The sequence below is a fragment of the Jaculus jaculus genome, chromosome 6, assembly GCF_020740685.1.
Source record: "Jaculus jaculus isolate mJacJac1 chromosome 6, mJacJac1.mat.Y.cur, whole genome shotgun sequence".
Lineage (NCBI taxonomy): Eukaryota > Metazoa > Chordata > Mammalia > Rodentia > Dipodidae > Jaculus > Jaculus jaculus.
This window is the reverse complement of record NC_059107.1, coordinates 69,463,786-69,482,685: the sequence shown is the minus strand read 5'-3', so window position 1 is coordinate 69,482,685 and position 18,900 is coordinate 69,463,786. Positions and strand designations below refer to the sequence as shown.

The following is an 18,900-nucleotide window of genomic DNA, read 5'->3' as shown; positions in this document are numbered from 1 at the left end:
TATATCTGACAGAGGACTAATATCTAGGATATACAAAGAACTCAAAAAGTTAAATAATAAGGAATCATCAAAAAATAAATAAATAAAGTACCTTGGAACAAACCTAACGAATGAAGTAAAGAATCTCTACAATGAGAACTTTAAAACACTCAAGCGAGAAATTGCAGAAGACACAAGAAAGTGGAGAAACATCCCTTGTTCCTGGATTGGAAGAATCAATATTGTGAAAATGGCAATCTTACCTAAAGCAATATACACATTTAATGCAATCCCTATCAAAATTCCAAAGGTGTTCTTCATGGAAATAGAAAAAACAATCCAAAAATTCATTTGGAATCACAAAAAACCTCGAATATCTAAAGTAATACTGAGCAACAAAAATAAGGCTGGTGGTATCACCATACCTGATTTTAACCTATACTACAGAGCCATAGGAACAAAAACAGCACGGTACTGGGACAAAAACAGACATGTAGATCAGTGGAACAGAATAGAGGACCCAGATGTAAGTCCAGGTCACTATAGCCATCTGATATTTGATAAAAATGCTCAGAATACTCATTGGAGAAAAGACAGCCTCTTCAGCAAATGGTGTTGGGAAAACTGGATATGTACCTGCAGAAGGATGAAGATAGATTCTTCTCTCTCGCCATGCACAACAATTAAGTCCAAATGGATTAAAGACCTTAACATCAGACCTGAAACTCTGAAACTGCTAGAGGAAAAAGTAGGGGAAACCCTTCAACATATTGGTCTTGGTAAAGACTTTCTGAATACAACCCCAATTGCTCAGGCAATAAAACCACAGATTAACCACTGGGACCTAATGAAATTACAAAGATTTTGCACTGCAAAGGACACAGTGAAAAAAGCAAAGAGGCAACCTACAGAATGGGAAAAAATCTTCGCCGGCTATATATCTGATAGAGGATTAATATCTAGGATATACAAAGAACTCAAAAAGTTAAATAAGGAGGAATCAAACAAGCCACAATGGGCTATGGAGCTAAATAGAGAGTTCTCAAAGGAAGAAATATGAATGGCATATAAGCATCTAAAACAATGTTCTACATCACTAGCCATCAGGGAAATGCAGATTAAAGCTACATTGAGATTCCATCTCACTCCTGTCAGATTGGCCACTGTCATGAAAACAAATGATCATAAATGTTGGCAGGGATGTGGAAAAAAGGAACCCTTCTGCACTGCTGGTGGGAATGCAATCTGGTCCAGCCATTGTGGAAATCAGTGTGGAGGTTCCTAAAACAGCTAGAGATTGATCTACCATATGACCCAGCTATAGCACTCCTAGGCATATATCCTAAGGACTCATCTCATTTCCTTAGAAGTACATGCTCAACCATGTTTATTGCTGCTTAATTTATAATAGCTGGGAAATGGAACCAGCCTAGATGTCCCTCAACTGATGAATGGATAATGAAGATGTGGCACATTTATACAATGGAGTTTTATTCAGCAGTAAAGAAAAATGAAGTTATGAAATTTGCAGAAAAATGGATGGATCTGGAAAGGATTATACTAAGTGAGGTAACCCAGGCCCAGGAAGCCAAGCACCACATGTTCTCCCTCATATGTAGATCCTAGCTAAAGATTGGGCTTCTGTGTGAGAAGAAAAAACTCAGTAGCAAATTCCAGTAAGTTAAAAATGAGATATAAATGAAAGAGAAAAGAAGGGAGGAGGGTACATCATAGGTTGGTATTGTATATTTTATATTGTAAGTAGAATGATTGAGATGGGGAGGGAATATGATGGAGAATGGAATTTCAAAGGGGAAATTTGGGGAAGAAGGAGGGTATTACCATGTGATATTTTTTATAATCATGGAAAATGTTAATAAAAATTGTAAAAAGAAGAAAAAAAGAATTATTTTTTTATAAAAAAAAATTCTACATCCTAAAAGATAGACTAAATGGTTAAACCTTCATCAGACCCTTAGAGGGAACATGTGAATCACAAGGCCCTGGAGACTGTATGATGAAGACTGACATTAATCTTCTCTTGTTTCCCTTTCTCTCTCTCCCTCTTCTCTCTTTCTCTTGTACATGACCTATCTTTTTCTTCCTTCTTTTCCTTGGCACTGGCCTGTAACTCCCAGTACCAACATGTAGTTAACATCCACAATGAGCTGTTGATCAGAGAGACCTACAAAGTTTCCCAAAAGAAGACAGATTTCTGTCAGAGTACTTGATGACCAACCAAAGGTTATTGGTAAGACTCTACTGCCAGAGACGTCATATGCTGTTAGCATGGAACATGGAGCAACCTGGCTGGAATCTGGAAGACAGTCAGTCCCCAGACAGTTAGCTTGTCTAGTGCCAGAAAGTGCTACATGGGCGAATATGACCATCATCTGTCCAAGCAACTAGTGGTTGAAGGTACTCAGCAGCAAACAACCTGACTTGGTGTTCAACCAAGTGCAGTAGTGGTGCACAGCCATGGTAGGTAACCAACTGCTGTTAATTTGGCTAACTGATCTGCTCAATGGAATGGATCCCATATCTGGAACTGGGAATCAAGTGAGAACCATATCCAAAAAACAAGCCTGCTCTCCATTATCAAGCTCCTACCAATTGTGGGGCTAAAAGAGGGCCTACACCTATTAAATTCTCTCCAAAAACAAAGCAAAACAAAACAAAACAAAGGTTATCTCATTTATCTGGCTCTAACTTCACTCTCCATTGGAGAATTTGCTTCTCTTTTTCAGATGACACAGATTCTAAGGAAAGAACCAGCCAATCACACCTCAAAAGGTCCCCAGCTGAAACTAAGGGTAATTGGGTAAATGAGCAAGAGTGCTGCTTTCTTGGAGAACCTGGTACCAGCACAAGGGTGAAGGAAATAGACACAGAGCACTCAACTCCTACTAAACCAGATATCCAGGGCACTGAGGCTCCCAAGACCTTATCACTGAAGCAGAACTAAAATGAACCCAACATGGCTCAGTGAAATTTGCAGAAGAGGAGGCAGAAGGAATGTTAAAGCCATACATTGGGTCATTATACACAGAAACATTGCCTCTTACCCATAACTAATGGCTAACCCCACAATGCATGATCCATGTTTCCCAATGAGAAGGGTCCCTGTGGAGGGGTAGGGCAGGGATGAGGCTAACAATTGTACCAACATGACTGTATACACTGTGTACATAACTAATAATAAAAATGTTATCATTTGAACAGATAATATAAAATATTTTACTTATCGCTTCTCGGCCTTTTGGCTAAGATCAAGTGTAAAATATTTTATTTATTTTTTTCATCATAAATCTATTAATTCTACATCAGCATACATATATACATACATACTTACACATCTCTATTTAGATTAGCTGTATTTCATGTAGTTTATAGTGATTATGAGGCTACTAAATACTTTATTTGAAAAAAAAATATATAATGGGGGCTGTAGAGATGATGACTTAGCAACTATAGCACTTGCCAGCAAAGCCAAAGGACCCAGGTTTGGTTTCCTAGTCCCCATATAAACCCAGATGAACAAGGCATGCATGTATCTGGAGTTTTTGTGGAGTGGCTAGAGGCTTTGGCACACCTATATTCCTTCTCTCTCTTCCTTTCTATCTTTCTCTCAAATAAATAAATAAATAAAATTAAATATTGGAAAGATGGACTGGAGAGATGGCTCAGTCATTAAAGTGCTTGTCTATGAAGGCTGTGATGTCTAAGGACCCAAGTTTGATTTCCAATATCCCACATAAGCCAGATGCACAAGGTGGTGCATGAGTCTGGAGTTCATTTGCAGTGACTACCCTAGCATGCCCATTCTCTCCTCTCTCTCTCTCTTTCTCTCTCTCTCTCTCTCTCTCTCTCTCTGTCTGTCTCATAAGTGAATAAAAAAATTAAAAAATAAAAATAAAAGTATAATGGATTTTCATAGTGAGTAAATGCATGCTTAATGATAAACACAGCCAAGCTACTAATAAAAAATTTTATACAGCAGAAAAACATCTTTATCAATTTGCTAGTGGGCTAAATGAAAAGATTAGCCTACGAAATCTCTAGGGAGGATATTGTCCGTTCAAATGCTAGATAAAAGCTAATTGCCTGTCATGGTACAGTAAAAAAAAATAAAAAAATCCATTTTACAACCTCAGAAAGTCAAGTGTGTGAACTATTGAAGAAAAAGTAGCATCGGTGACAAAGGTTGCATTTTCTTTCAGAACAGACTGATAACTATCATTCTATACATTGCAGCTTTACATGCACTTACACGTCAGACTTTCCTTTTGGTAATTGAGTGCTAAATGTTTGTTCCACCAACTAATCAGAGTGATTCAAGGAAGTCTGTAACTCGCCATAGCAGAAAAAGGTACTACCCATATTGATGAGAGAGAACTATGAGGTTTCCAAAACATAATAGGCTTCTGCAAAAACACTTGATGACCCGCCTGATATAAAACATAATACTGTATTGCTGAATACACCATACACTGTTGCCACAGAACATGGAGAGACATAGCTGGGATCTGGAAGAGAACCAGTTCCCAGACAGAAAGCACTACATGAGTTACTGAGGGAAAGTGCCCAACAATGGTGTGAGTAAGCAGGGATCTAAGCTACTCAGAAGCAACCAGTCTGACAAGTACACACCAGTGCAATGGTAACACAGAGCCTTCATGGGTAACCAACAGCTTTCTGAATTGCTAAGAAACCCGATCAGTTGAAAGGAACCCACAATGTGGGATTGGGAAACAGGTCTGAATGCCATGGAGGCAAAGATTATGCTCTCCAATGACAGGTCCCCACTAATCTTTGGCTAAAAGATGGGCTACATCCGTCTAAGTCTCCCAAAATTAATAACGGTTGTCCAATTTAACCTATGCTGACTTCTTTCTCTGTTGTATGACCTGTTTTTTGTTGTTTTTTGTTGTTGTTGTTGTTGTTGGCTTTTGTTTGTTTGTTTGTTTTTGTTTTTTAAGAAGGTAGTGAGAACTGAGGAGATAAACCACCCCTCTCATCTCAGTCAATGTACAGGCAAAAAACTCAGAGGAGGGCTGGAGAGATGGCTTAGCAGTTAAGTGCTTGCCTGTGAAGCCTAAGGACCCCGGTTCAAGGCTCGGTTCCCCAGGTCCCACGTTAGCCAGATGCAAAAGGGGGCGCACGCGTCTGGAGTTCGTTTGCAGAGGCTGGAAGCCCTGGCGCGCCCATTCTCTCTCTCTTCCTCTATCTGTCTTTCTCTCTGTGTGTCTGTCTCTCTCAAATAAATAAATAAAATTAAAAAAAAAAAAAACTCAGAGGAAGTGGGGAGGAGAGCAAGAGTAATGTTTGCATGGTGAGCCTGACAATAAGCACCAGGGTGAATGAGACAGATACTGATGATACTCAACAAACACCAAAGCAGAAATCCAGAGGCTCCTAAGAGCTCATCACTGAAGCAAACTTAAAATGCACCCACCATGTCTTAGGGAATTTTGTGGAAGAGGGGGCATAAAAACTGTAAGAGCCACAGGTTGGAATGTCATGCCCAGAGCATTGCATTCCCCAGTAACTACTGCTCCCACAGTGCATAATCCACAATTCCATGGGGAATACTGGCAACTCCATTGAGCAGGGTCCCCTGTGGGATAAGGCCAGGAAAGAGGGAAAAACATGTTACAAACATACGATATATCCATACAAAGTACGTTCTTAATTAAAAATAAGTTGGAGGGGCTGGAGAGATGGCTTAGCGGTTAAGCGCTTGCCTGTGAAGCCTAAGGACCCCGGTTCGAGGCTCGGTTCCCCAGGTCCCACGTTAGCCAGATGCACAAGGGGGCGCACGTGTCTGGAGTTCGTTTGCAGAGACTGGAGGCCCTGGCGCGCCCATTCTCTCTCTCTCCCTCTATCTGTCTTTCTCTCTGTGTCTGTCGCTCTCAAATAAATAAATAAAACATTAAAAAAAAAAAAAAATAAAAATAAGTTGGATAGAGTGTGCATCTGTAATCCCAGAATGGGGGAAGCAGAGACAGAAAGAACTTAGGTTCTTACTACATAGCATATCTATCTGTATTGGTGAACTTCAGGTGCAATGCCTGACCTTTGTTTTTACAAAAATAAGGTGAAAAGTGACTGAGAAAGACATATATTGTTGATCTCTGGCCTGCAATTTTACATCCACATGCATGTACCCATACACATATGAACATACACATGTGTGCACACCACAGAGACACAAATCACTAAATTATTAAAATAAATTATAGTTATGTATTTGAAGTTCTTGCAAATATTCCCAAAATATATCCAAGGAAGTATATTGCATTGACTGACTACCTTCCAATTTAGGTTTCAGTGGCTTTAATAGTTCCCACAATCCACAAAACTTTTATAAAAATTTTTTTTTGTGTGTATGTGTATGCATGCATATAATTATACACATATATGTGACAAGAAAAATTAAGACAGAGTCTGGGAGTTGTGAGGGTTGAGGGAAGTAGCTTAAGAGCATGGTACAATGTTATGTGTGTAAACATCTCATTACAATGCTCATTAGTTTTCACTCTTACAAAAAAAATAAATAAATATATAGTTGCTACTTCTGAAGTCCCACTCTTCATCTGAGTCACATCATTTTTATGTGTGTGCATGTTCATATGTGGGAGTGTACACATGTGTGTAGGTGAGTGTGCATATCTATGTAGAAGCCAGAGGACATACTTTCAAGACACATAATCTTTTCTGATATAGGTTCTTTCATTAGCCCCTCAACTAGAAGAGTCTTGGCTAGCCAGCAAGCCTTCATAATCTTCCTGTTCCTTCTTTCCCAGCATTGGGATTACACACACACTAACATGCCAGTCACTTCTATATGAGCCCTGGATTGAACTCAGGTGTGTTGTGAAATAAACACTTTCACAAAGCCGAGCTCTCTCCCTGAGTCCATTGTGAAATACTTAATAAACTCTCCAGCCCAGTGACCAATGAAACTACAACATCTTCAGGACAAACCCAAAGTTTTTAGTATGACATGGAGTACTTCTATATTTTCATGTAGATTACAATTCACAACATTTGTCATAGAAATGATAACTTTTCTTAATACAGTTCATCAGAAAAGAACTTTGAATAGAGACAATGGTATTTACTACTCAATTTCTTTTCCCTGAAGGATATACTGAATAGTAGGGAATCCAGCATCTTTTTGTATGTTGTCTGATAATATTTTCTCATTTCTTATACATATTTTAATGTAATCAGTGTTATTCAAATCCACATTGCAATCAAATTATCAAGTCAACATAATCCAATGAAATGTTGAGGAGCCAAATAACTAAATTCAAGTTAATATTAATTACTGTAAGAAGTCAAACACCCCAATCACAAAATGGGGCAAAGAGCTGAACAGGCAGTTCACAGAGGAAGAAACACAAATGGCAAACACACACTTAAGAAAATGTTTAGCATCCCTAATCATCAGAGAAATGCAAATTAAAACAACTATGAGATTCCACCTTACCCCATAAGGATAGCCAACATCAAAAAATCAAATGAAAATAAATGCTGGCGAGGATGTGGAGAAGCAGGAGCACTCATCCACTGTTGGTGGGAATGTAGGATGGTACAACCACTTTGGAAAGCAATATGGAGACTCCTGAAAAAGCTGACTATAGAGACATCAACAGATGCAGTTATTCCCTTACTGAGCATCTACCCTAAAACCTTCAAACCACAGGCCAGAGTCATTTGCTCAACCATGTTTGTAGCTGCTCAATTCGTAATAGCTAAAAGCTGGAATCAACCCAGATGTCTATCACTAGAAGAATGGGTAACTAAGATGTGGTATATCTACACATTGGAATTCTATACAGCAGTAGGAAAAAATGACACAATGAAAATTGAGGAAAAATGGGTGAACCTGGAACAGATCATTCTCAGTGAACTTACCCAATCACAGGAAAAAAAAAAAAAAATCGCCACATAGTCTCACTCATCTACAACACCTAAAATGAATCTACCCAAGATACCTTACATACCCAGCAAACATCTCATGGACTAGACACTAGGATGGATGGGGAGGGAGGAAAGGGCATCGAAGGGTTGGGAAACACAAATCTAGACCCAAATAGCAATGGTATCATAAAATTCTACATCCTAAAAGGCAGAACAAATAGCTGAACCTTCATCAGGCTCTTACAGGAAACAACTGAACCACAAGACACTGGAGAGGGTAGGATCAAGTCTAACCTAAATCCTCTACATCGTCCCTCCCTCCCTCCCTCCCTCCCTCCCTCCCTCCCTCTCTCTCTCTCTCTCTCTCTCTCTCTCTCTTTCTCTCTCTCTCTCTCCTCTCTAACTCCTATATATTATTTACTTTTACCCTCATTTTTTCAGGGGGCACTAACCTGTAACTCCCAGTACCAGCATGGGGCTATCACCCACAATGAGCTTTTGATCAGTAAAACCTATAAGGTTTTCTAAAAGAAGGACAGATTTCTGTCAGAGTACTTGATGACCCACCAAAGGTTAGTGGTAAGACCATATTGCTGAAGACACCATATGCAGCTGACACATAAAATGGAAGGGCATGCCTGGAAGCCAGGAGAGAGTCAGTCGCCAGACAGTCAGCATGTCTAGTGCCAGAAGGTGCTACATGGGCGACTGTGGGAAACGACCAATATCTGTCCACACAACTCATGGTCCAACCTACGTAGCAGCAGATAACCTGTTGTGATGCCCACACAAGTGCAATAGTGGCACACAGCCATGGTGAGGAACCAATTGCTCTTGATTTGGCTAACTGATCCCCTCAGTGGTACAAGACCCATAGCTGGAGCTGGGAAACAAGTCAGAACCATATCCAAACATAAGACCACTCTCCAATATCAAGTTACCATCAATCATGGGGTACAAGAGGGCCTAAACCTATTAAACTCTCTATAGAAAAAGTAAGGATTATCTCATTTGACCTGGTGCTAACTTCCTTTCCCTTGGAGTATCTGCTTCTCTTTTTCAGACAGATGCAGATCCTAAGGAGAGAGCCAACCCATCATACCTCAAAAGGTCCCTGACTGAAACTAAGGAAAATTGGTGAAACAAGCAAGGGTACTGTTTTCCTGATGAACCGGATACCAGCACAAGGGGGAAGGAGAACAACACAGAGAAAAATCAATGCCTACCAAATCAGAGAGCCAGAGCCTCAGAGGCCCCCAACACCTCATCACTGAAGCAGACCAAAAATGAACCCAACATGGCTCAGGGAAATTTTGCAGAAGAGGGGCAGAAAGAATGTCAGAGCCATATGTTGGGTCATGATATACAGATACATTTATCATACCAATAACTGTGGGCTAACCCCACAATGCACGACCCATACACTTCAACAAGGAGGGGCAAATGGGGAGGGGGTAGGTCATGGATGAGCCTAATAATGGTACCAATCTGCCTGTACTTGCAGAATAGAAAACTAATCAAAAAATGCTGGGAAAAAAATAAAATAAAATGTTAATTACTGTATTTTCTGCACTTGGATTCAAAAAATAAGAGACAGAAAGAATACTACAAGGAAAGAGAGTAAGAAAGCCTTTATCCACTAATCATTGAATGAGCTTGGCCACACATTTTCTTTTCAGGCTCACATTTAATTCTTTAAACTGAACAGATTGAAATGTCAAGTTTGTAGTGAGTTTGAAGCCATAAATATATAGACATTTTATATTACAAATGATCTAATTAATATATCATGCTTGCAAATTATTCTGTCTTTGTTATCAAAAAATAGTTTGGATGAAGATACATAGAATTAATTAGAAATTCTGAATTTAATTTTAATTATTTCTCACATTTTATATTTCTGTAAATCACTTCAATTCTGAATCTCAGAAACCTTATCTGAAATTTAAGGGGTTAGTAGCATTAATGTAGTTTTATGCATTATTACTAAATATAAAGCTACATTAAAAGCATTTCAAAATTAATGTGAAAGCAAGACCAGGTTTCTAATGAGATGCTATTAATTTTATTTGCATTTGTAGTTTTTGTGTTTATGATGTTGCTATTGCTGGTCTACTTTGTGCATCTGTTGCTATTATTATTGTTTGGATGGATTTTTGTTTGTTTGTTCATTTGTTTAATTTGACTTTTGAGATGTTCTTGCTATGTTGTCCCAACTACCTTGAATTCCTGGGCTTAAATGATCATCTTATTTCATTTCTGTGTAGCTTGGTCTATTAGTTTATGTGTACATGCCTGGTTAAAAGAAAAGCAATAATAAATACAATATAAATATTGTATAGGTAGTACATCACTTATCATATGTAACATGAGACAAATTAAAAATAAAGTAAAAATACCCTTAAAATACCCTAAAAGCTCAGAGATATTTGCTCAACCATGTTTACAGCTACTAAATTCATAATAGATAAAAACTGGAATCAACCCATTTGCCCATCATTGGATGAATAGATAACCAAGATGTGCTGTACCTACATGATGGAATTCTACTCAATGGTTAGAAAAAAGCGACACATTCAAATTTGTAGAAAAATGGTATAACTTAGAACAGATCATTCTAAGTGAACTCACACAGTCACAGAAAGACAACCATTACATGATCTCACTCATCTGCAGTTCCTAACCTACATCAGTCTTGCTGACATAATTGAATAGAATCTTGAGGCTTGGACATTAGGGAGGGTAGGGCTTGAGGGAAAGGAAAAGGTAGGAGGGGACACAAAACTGAACCCAAATTGAACTGGTACCATAGAATCCTACATCCTGGAAGTCAGAGTAAAAGGTGGAACCCTCAAGATGACCTTAGAGGGAGCATCTGAATTGAAGGACCCTGGAGAGAGTAAGACAAAACCTCATCTCAAATTCCTTCTGTTTTTTTTTTTTTTTCTCTGTTTTTCTTTTTTTATTTTCCCTTGAGGGTGGCCTGTAATTCTCAGATGTGGTTTATATCCACAATGATCTGTTGATAAGAGAGACCTACTAATCTCCTAAAACAAACAAGACAGTCTTCGGCCAGAACACTTGATTACTCACCAGAGGTTAATGGTAAAGCCCTAGTACTGAAGACACCAAATGCTGTTGGCATAGACCATGGAGAGACCTATAAACCAGAGGAGAGCCATTCCCCAGACAATTAGCCCATCTAGTCCTGGAAGGCTGCAATGAGCTATGGGAGAAAGTGGCCAACATATGTCCAAGCAACTCAAAGTCTAAGCAACTCAGAAACAAACAACTTGATGTGATGTTCACACAAGTGCAATCATGGCACACAGCCAAGGTGGGTAACTAACTGCTCTTGGATTGGCTACAAGATCTGCTCAGTGGAAAGAAAACCATATCTGGAACTGGGAAACAAGTCAGAATCATATTCAGATAATAATTCTGCTTTCTATTGTCAAGCTCCCAATTACCTTAGACTATAAGAGTTGTAAACCTTTTTAATTCTCTCTAAATTAATAATGGTTATCCCATTTAACTGGTGCTGACTTCACTCTCCATTGGAAAAATCTCTTTTTCAGAGGGGAGCTGGACCTAAGGAGATAAATGACCCAGTGTATTCCACCTCGGCCCCAGTTGAAACCACAGAGGAACTGGGGAAACAAACAAGAGTGCTGCTATCTTAGTGAATCTGTTATCAGCACAAGGGTGATGGAGAAACATACTGAGAACAATCAAAACCTACTAAATCAGAGATCCAGATGTTCCTAAGTGTCCATCATTGAAGTAGATTTAAAATGCTTCCAGCATGCTCAAGAAATTTTGTAGAAGAGGGAACGGAAAGATTATTAGAGCCACAAGTTGGAATATTTTGCAGAGACATTGTCTCCCCCCATAATGGATGACCCACAATCCCCATGGGGTTGAACTACATCCCTAATGAGGAAGGCCTCTTCAGAAAAGGAGCAGGGAGGAGGGAAAGGATGGAACCAACATGTGTTGTTTACATGCAAAATATATCAATATCTAATAAAAAATAGAAAAATAAATAAAAATAAAGTAAAAATAACAAATTGACAGAATCCATGTTTTCCCACATGATCTTTCAGAATTTGAGTGGCCTAAACAAAATAAACAAAAAAAAGATTAAAGTGGACTGGCATTAATTTATGCAATTATACAACTAGGGGTATAATTATATTTTATCAAAGAATGTAAAAGTTTTCAGTGAATTCCTTCTTACCAATAAAGATTTTAATATTTGGGCTGCAGAGATTGCTTGGTGGTTAGGGTGCTTGCCTGCAAAGCCTAACAATCTGTATTAGATTCCCTAGTACCCATGTAAAGCCAACTGCACAAAGTGACATAAGCATTTGGAGTCCTTTTGCAGTGGCTAGCTGCTTTGACATGCACATTCTCTCTCCTCTCTCTCTTGTACACTGAAGGAACTCCAGCTAGGCACACTTTGCATATCTTTAGATTGAAATCGGAAAGCCAACACCACCCCTTAAGATCACCCAGTGACATTGCCTCCAGCCAGGTAGCCAGCAGATGCAAACTACAAACTATTCTATTCAAACTATTCTATTCAAACTATTCTATTCAAACCACCACAGTATTTATTCTTCATTGATATTTTTAAAGATTGATTAGGTTTTCACATATGTCTAAGATGCTTTTATTAAGGTTTTCCAAAGGAACAGAACTGATACAATGAATTGTATTAAATAGGGAATTTATTGAATTAGCTTATGGCAGTCCAACAATAGCAGTTTGCAGACCTAAGAGTCAAGGAACCCTGTAGCTGCTCAGTCCCCAAGGCTGGATATCTCAGCAGTCCCAAAGCAGCACTGAATGCCTGGAGGCTTCCTGGAGAGCCGCTGGTTTTCAGTGCAGGTTGGCCTTAAGTCCACACTGAAAGGCAGCCAGTAGTCCTGGCAACCAGGTGGGAGGAAGGGACTCTTTTCTCCCAGAGCTTCCTTAGGCAATGCCCCTCTCAGAGAGGACACCCACTCTGAGGGAAAGGCTCACTCTTGGGGAAAGGCTCACTCTTCCTCCTTCAGTCAATCCTTCCTGGAAGAAACTTTTAAGGCCCACTCAAGAGGAATGAATGTCTATGGATTCCTTAAAAGAGCAAGTTGACTACAAAGCTTAATGATCACAGATGCCAAGTTTCCTTCTATTCAGAGGTTAGTTTGGGTGGTAGTAAATTATATTCGTTGTCATTGTATTAACTACATGAATTTTTACACAGAATAAACCTCTGTAGAAAACATGATGATGAAGAGAGAGAAGGTCTCCATCATAATTTTATTCTTCTAGTTGCTATGTTTATTGATTAACCCCACAGCTAACCACAAACTTTGCCTCTATCATCATTGACAAGTTATAACTGTTTATTAGCCATTTGAAATATGTAATGTATTATATATCTTATTTTACTAATATTATACATGTGAGGCCTATTTTCGAGTTATATAATGTATGCATTCTTTTCTCTATTATTTTATTAACATTATATGTGTGACATACATTCATTTTTTTAAGTAAAATGTCAATTATATTCTAAAGATTCTACAGGTAAAAATGTAAAGGGGAAATTGAAAAACAGAGCATTCTAAATGTAATTCAGAGAATATATAGTATTTTGGTAAAGTACTATATAGAATGTGAATATAGAAGGAAATGAAAGTATACCTGAAATGAAAAATATATATATATACATTTTGGAATTTGAATATATCCACTTGTTTTAAACTAATGTGTGTGTGTGTGTGTGTGTGTGTGTGTGTGTGTGTGTGTGTTATGTATGAGTTCATTGTGTTTAAGTGCTTGTGCAGTTGCAAGTGGAAACCGGGGTGAACGTTGGCTGTCTTCCTCAATTACTCTTCTCCTTCCTTTCTCTTTTTTATGACATCATAGTGTATGTATTTTCACCCACAGCAGCACATGGAAATTGCTTTGTATGTGTTGCCACTTGAATTCCCAAGAATTGCATTGAGATGAAGTGGAGACACATATTTAGTGGGAGAAAATATATCAGTGTCATACACTTTATAACCAGTCCCATCTCACAGACATCCCTCCTTTCATAGTAGATTTGGTTATACTGCCAGGGAAAAGCAACATTTAGAATCATAATTCTAATCTTATAAGAATGTGTTTGTACCTATTGGGTTCTAGCTTCCTTTGCACTATTATGTCTTTCCCAAAGCAGAGAGGTGAATGAGACAGTTTCAGAATCTTGCATGGCACTTTATCTTCTTGTCATTACCATTTGTTCTTGGACAGCTGTATCAATGATTTAAGAAATATACATCATGATTTTAAATTCTGAGTCATTTCAATAATAATGCAGAACTCAGAAACTTTCCACTTTTATTTTGTGATGATTATACTTGCCTGAGGAGTCAAATTTTAACCCTTTTTCTTGAGCTAAGGTGGTAATTAAAATATATACACAAGGTATGGTAGTGTACACCTATAATCCCAGCATTCAGGAGACAAAGGTAGGAAGATTACTGTGAATTCAAGGCCAACCTGGGACTAGAGAGTAAATTTCATGTCAGCCTGAGCTAGAATGAGAACTTCCCTCAAAAAACAACAACAATAACAACAACAAAGCACTCCCATCTCTATATAACATCACTACTAATATTGAAAGGTATTGGTAAGACTCAAAGAAATTGTTCTTCACTGCTTACAGTGAGAGGTGGGGGAGAAATACTAGGTCATTTTCTTTGCCCTCCACCTCACATGTACTTCTTTGTTTTTTTATATCCTTACTATTTCTCCTCCTTTTCTCTGGTCTTTCCTTTATCTCCTTCCCTTTCTTCCTTATTTTTATTTTTTGCCTCTTCTCTGGGTAAGCAGGGACCTACTAGATATCAAGCCTTTTGATCATACATTGCATTTCCTCCCTGCACCATGATAGAGGGCTCCTATTTGCCTTTTCCCTCTAACAAGGAAGTTTCTTAATTAAAAAAAAAAAAAAAGAAGACACAGCAATGTGTGAGGTTAGCCTTTTGTATGTCATGAAATTGACTTCTCACTTCCTATTAGCACCTCTAAGCAATAATTACCCTTATCATCAAAGTGAAACTGACCTAAACTGTCACAGGATATTGACTTGCACATCCAGTGGGACAATTACTACTAGCTAATACATAATCCATTTTTATCCAGCACTATTTTCACTCACTGAAGGGCCACTAATAATTGAGAGGACAGAGAGGAATCAATTGTATTTTCTCATAGTGATTATGAAAAGAAGTCATCATATTGTATCTAAAATATACTTATTTTTTATTAGTTAGGTACACAGTGTGTATAGTCATGTTGATACCATGGTTAGCCTCCTCCCTGTCCTTGCCCCTCCACAGGATCTGTCCTCATTGGGGAATACAGGTCATGCATTGTGGGGTTAGCCATCAGTTATGGGTAAGATGCAATGTTTCTGTGCATAATGACCCAAGGAGAGGCTCTAACAATCGCTCTTCCCATCTTCCAGGGATAATTTTAGGTCTGCTTCAGTGATAAGATCTTGGTAGCCTCTGTGTCTTTGAATATCTGATTTGGTAGGAGTTGAGTGTTCTCTGTGTCTATTTCCTTCACCCTTGTGCTGAAGCAGGTTCACCAAGAAAACAGCACTCTTGCTCATTTCCCCAATTACTCTTTGTTTCAGCTGGGGACCTTTGAGGTGTATTGGACTGGTTCTCTCCTTAGGATCTGTGTCCATCTGAAAAAGAGAAGTAAATTCTCCAACAGAGAGTGAAGTCACTGCCAGATAAATGGGATGACCATTGTTTTTTGTTTTGTTTTGCTTTTTCGTGGTTTTTTTTTTTTTTTTTTTTTTAGAGAGAAGGCATAGGCCCTCTTGTATCTCACGATTGGTGGGAACTTGATAATGGAGAGTGGGCTCATTTATGGATATGGTTCTGACTTGTTTCCCAGTTTCAGCTATGAGTTCCATTCCACTGAGTAGATCAGTTAGCCAAATAAAGAGCAGCTGGTTTCCTACCACGGCTGTGCACCACTGTTGCACTTGTGTGAGCTTCATGTCAGGTTGTTTGCTGCTAAGTAGCTTCAACCACTAGTTGCTTGAATAGATGTTGGTCATATTCCCGCAGTTGCTCATGTAGCACCTTCTTGCACTATATGAGTTAGCTGTCTAGGTACTGACTCTCTTCCAGATTCCTGCCAGGTTTCTCCATGTTCCATGCCAAGAAAGTATGGCAGTGGGCTCATCATCATGGAATTCATTGGTCTTACCACCACCCTGAAGCAACTGGCTTGATAGAACAATGGAATGGCCTTTTAAATGAACAGCTACAGCACCACCTAGGTGGCAATTGCTTGGAGGGGTGGGGGAGTGTCCTCAAGCAGGCTGTATATACTCTGAATCAGCATCCTATATATGGCACTGTTTCTCCTATAGTCCAGATTCACAGGTCCAGGAAGCAAGTGGTGGAAATAGCAATGGTCCAACTTATCATCACCCTGAATGACCCATTAGTTAATTTTTTCTTCCTGTTCCAGCAACCTTACACTCTGCTGCCCTACAGGACTTGGTGCCAGAAGGGGGAGTGTTTTTGCCAGGAGTCACAAAGAACATTCCATTGAACTGGAAGCTAAGGCTTTGGCCTGGCCACTTTGGGCTCCTAATACCCTTTAGTGAACAGACTGAGAAAGGAGTTACAGTGATAGCAGGGGTGATTGATCCAGAGGGAAATCAGAATGCTGATCCACAATGGAGGAAAGGAAGAGTAGGTCTGGAGTTCAGGAGATCCATTACGGCATCTTTTAGTGTTACCATGCCCTGTTGTCAAAGTCGATGGACAACTGCAACAACCCAGTAGAGGTGGTGTGATAAATGGCCCATATTCTTCACTAATGAATGTATGGATCACCCCCAGCCCAAGGTAAAGAACCAAGACCTACTGAGGTGCTTGCTGAAAGTGGAGGAAATACAGAATGGTTAGTAGAAGGCATTTACAAATACCAACTAAGGCCACATGACCAGAAACGAGGACTATAATTGCAATGTTTCTGTCTTACCTTGATACAGAGTGTTTGTACATATCTACACCAATATTAAGATTATATCAATAGCTATTTTTTGAATGTATATTAGACCTATTATATTAGAGACTAATCATTCCTCAAGGAACCTTGTTTTGTGTTGGGGGAAGATTTTGTGTTTCTGGTTGTTCATGGGTTAATTATACCATGGCATAATTCTTGTATCTATTTTCATTTGGAAATTAAGTATGATATAAGAAGATATGATTTGTTGTCAAGTTGACAAGGGGTAGACTTGTGATAGTTAAGATGTTGTCAACTTGATCAGTTTAGTAATCCACAGAAATCCCTTTCAAGTGTGTCTTCAAGGTTGCTTCCAGGAAGGATTAACTGAAGGAGGAAGTCCTTCCCCCAGAGTTGGAGGCCCCTTTCAGAGGGGGACATTATATAAGGAAGCTCTGGGTGAAAGAGCCCCTTTCCTTCCTTCCACTAGGCTGCCAGAACTGCCTGCTGCCTTCCAGCATAGACTGAAGCCCAGTGTCAACTGAAGACCTGCATGGATTGAAAATCAGCAGCTCCTCAGGAAGCCCACAGGCCTTCAGGGCTATATTGGAACTGCTGGGGCATCTGGCCACAGGGACTAAGCAGCTACCTGGTTCCCTGATTCTCATGCCTGCAACTGCTATTGGATTATAGCAAATTAATCCAATAAATTTCCTTTGTAATATAATTCAGTCTAGCTGTTCTGTGCCTCTAGATAACCCTTACTAATACACAAAGTATTTTATTTTTTGTTGTTGTTGCTATTGAAAATGGGACAATGTCACCTATTTCTTCTTCTGTATCTTTGTCTTCTGTATATAGAAAGGCTACTGATTCTTGTGCATTGATTTTGTATCCTGTTACTTTGTTGAAGGAGTTAATGACCTTTAAGAGTTTTGAGATGGAGGCTCTCAAGTCTTTTATGTACAGAATCATGTCATCTGAGAATAGACCTAACTCAAGTTCTTTCTTTCCAATTTGTATCCCTTTATTTCTTCCTCCTGTATTATTGCTTGAGCTAGGACCTCCAGTACTATATTCAAGAGCAGAGGTGAGAGTGGATCCCTATCTTGTTCCTGATCTCAATGGGAATTCCTTCAGCCTCTCTCCATTAAGTATTATTTGGGTTTTAGGAGATTTATATATAGCCTTTATTGTGTTGAGATCTAAACCTTCCATGTCGATTCTCTCCAATGTTTTGATCATGAAGTGATGTTGTATTTTTGTCAGAGGCCTTTTTGGCATCTATCAAAATGATCATGTGGTTTTGTGTTTAAGCTTATTTATGTGGTAAATTACATTGACAAATTTCTGTATGGTGACCCATCGTTGCATTCCTGGGATGAAGCCTACTTGATCAAGGTCATAATGCTTTTGATGTGTTGTTGGATTCAGATTGTGAGGATTTTGTTCCTTGTGCCTAAGGTCATCAGGGAAATAGGCCTAAAGTTTTCTGTTCTTATGGCAACTCTGCCTGGTTTTGGTAGGACAGTGAAGGTAGCTATATAGAAGGAGTTGGGGAGCTTTCTCTGTTCTCCGATTGTGTGGCACAATTTGAGAAAAATTGGTTTCAGTTCTTCCATGAAGATTTGATAGAATTCAGCTGAGAAGCCATCTTGTCCTGGACTCTGTTTTTTTTGGGGGGGTGGGGGGGAAGAGTTGTTCATTACCTTTTCAATCTCTATGGGGGAGAAAAGTTTGTTTAGGAGATGAATCTGCTCCTAGTTTAGCTTTGGTAGGTGGTATATGTTCAGGAAATCAACCATTTCCTCCATATTATCTAGTTTTGTGGAGTAGAGGATTTTGAAATAAGTCCTGATGATTCTCCCAATTTCAATTATGTCTGTTGGAGTCCCTTCTTTTTCATTTCTAATTTTGCTAATTTGAAATGTCTCTTTTTTTGCTTGACCAAATTGGCTAGGGGTTTACCAA

The 18,900-nt window shown here is 39.0% G+C and overlaps 1 pseudogene; it reads left to right on the top strand.

Annotated features, from left to right (window-relative positions):
• Window positions 1-3,222: 3,222 nt before the first annotated feature.
• LOC123461755 lies at window positions 3,223-3,292 on the top strand (annotated as a pseudogene).
• Window positions 3,293-18,900: the final 15,608 nt, after the last annotated feature.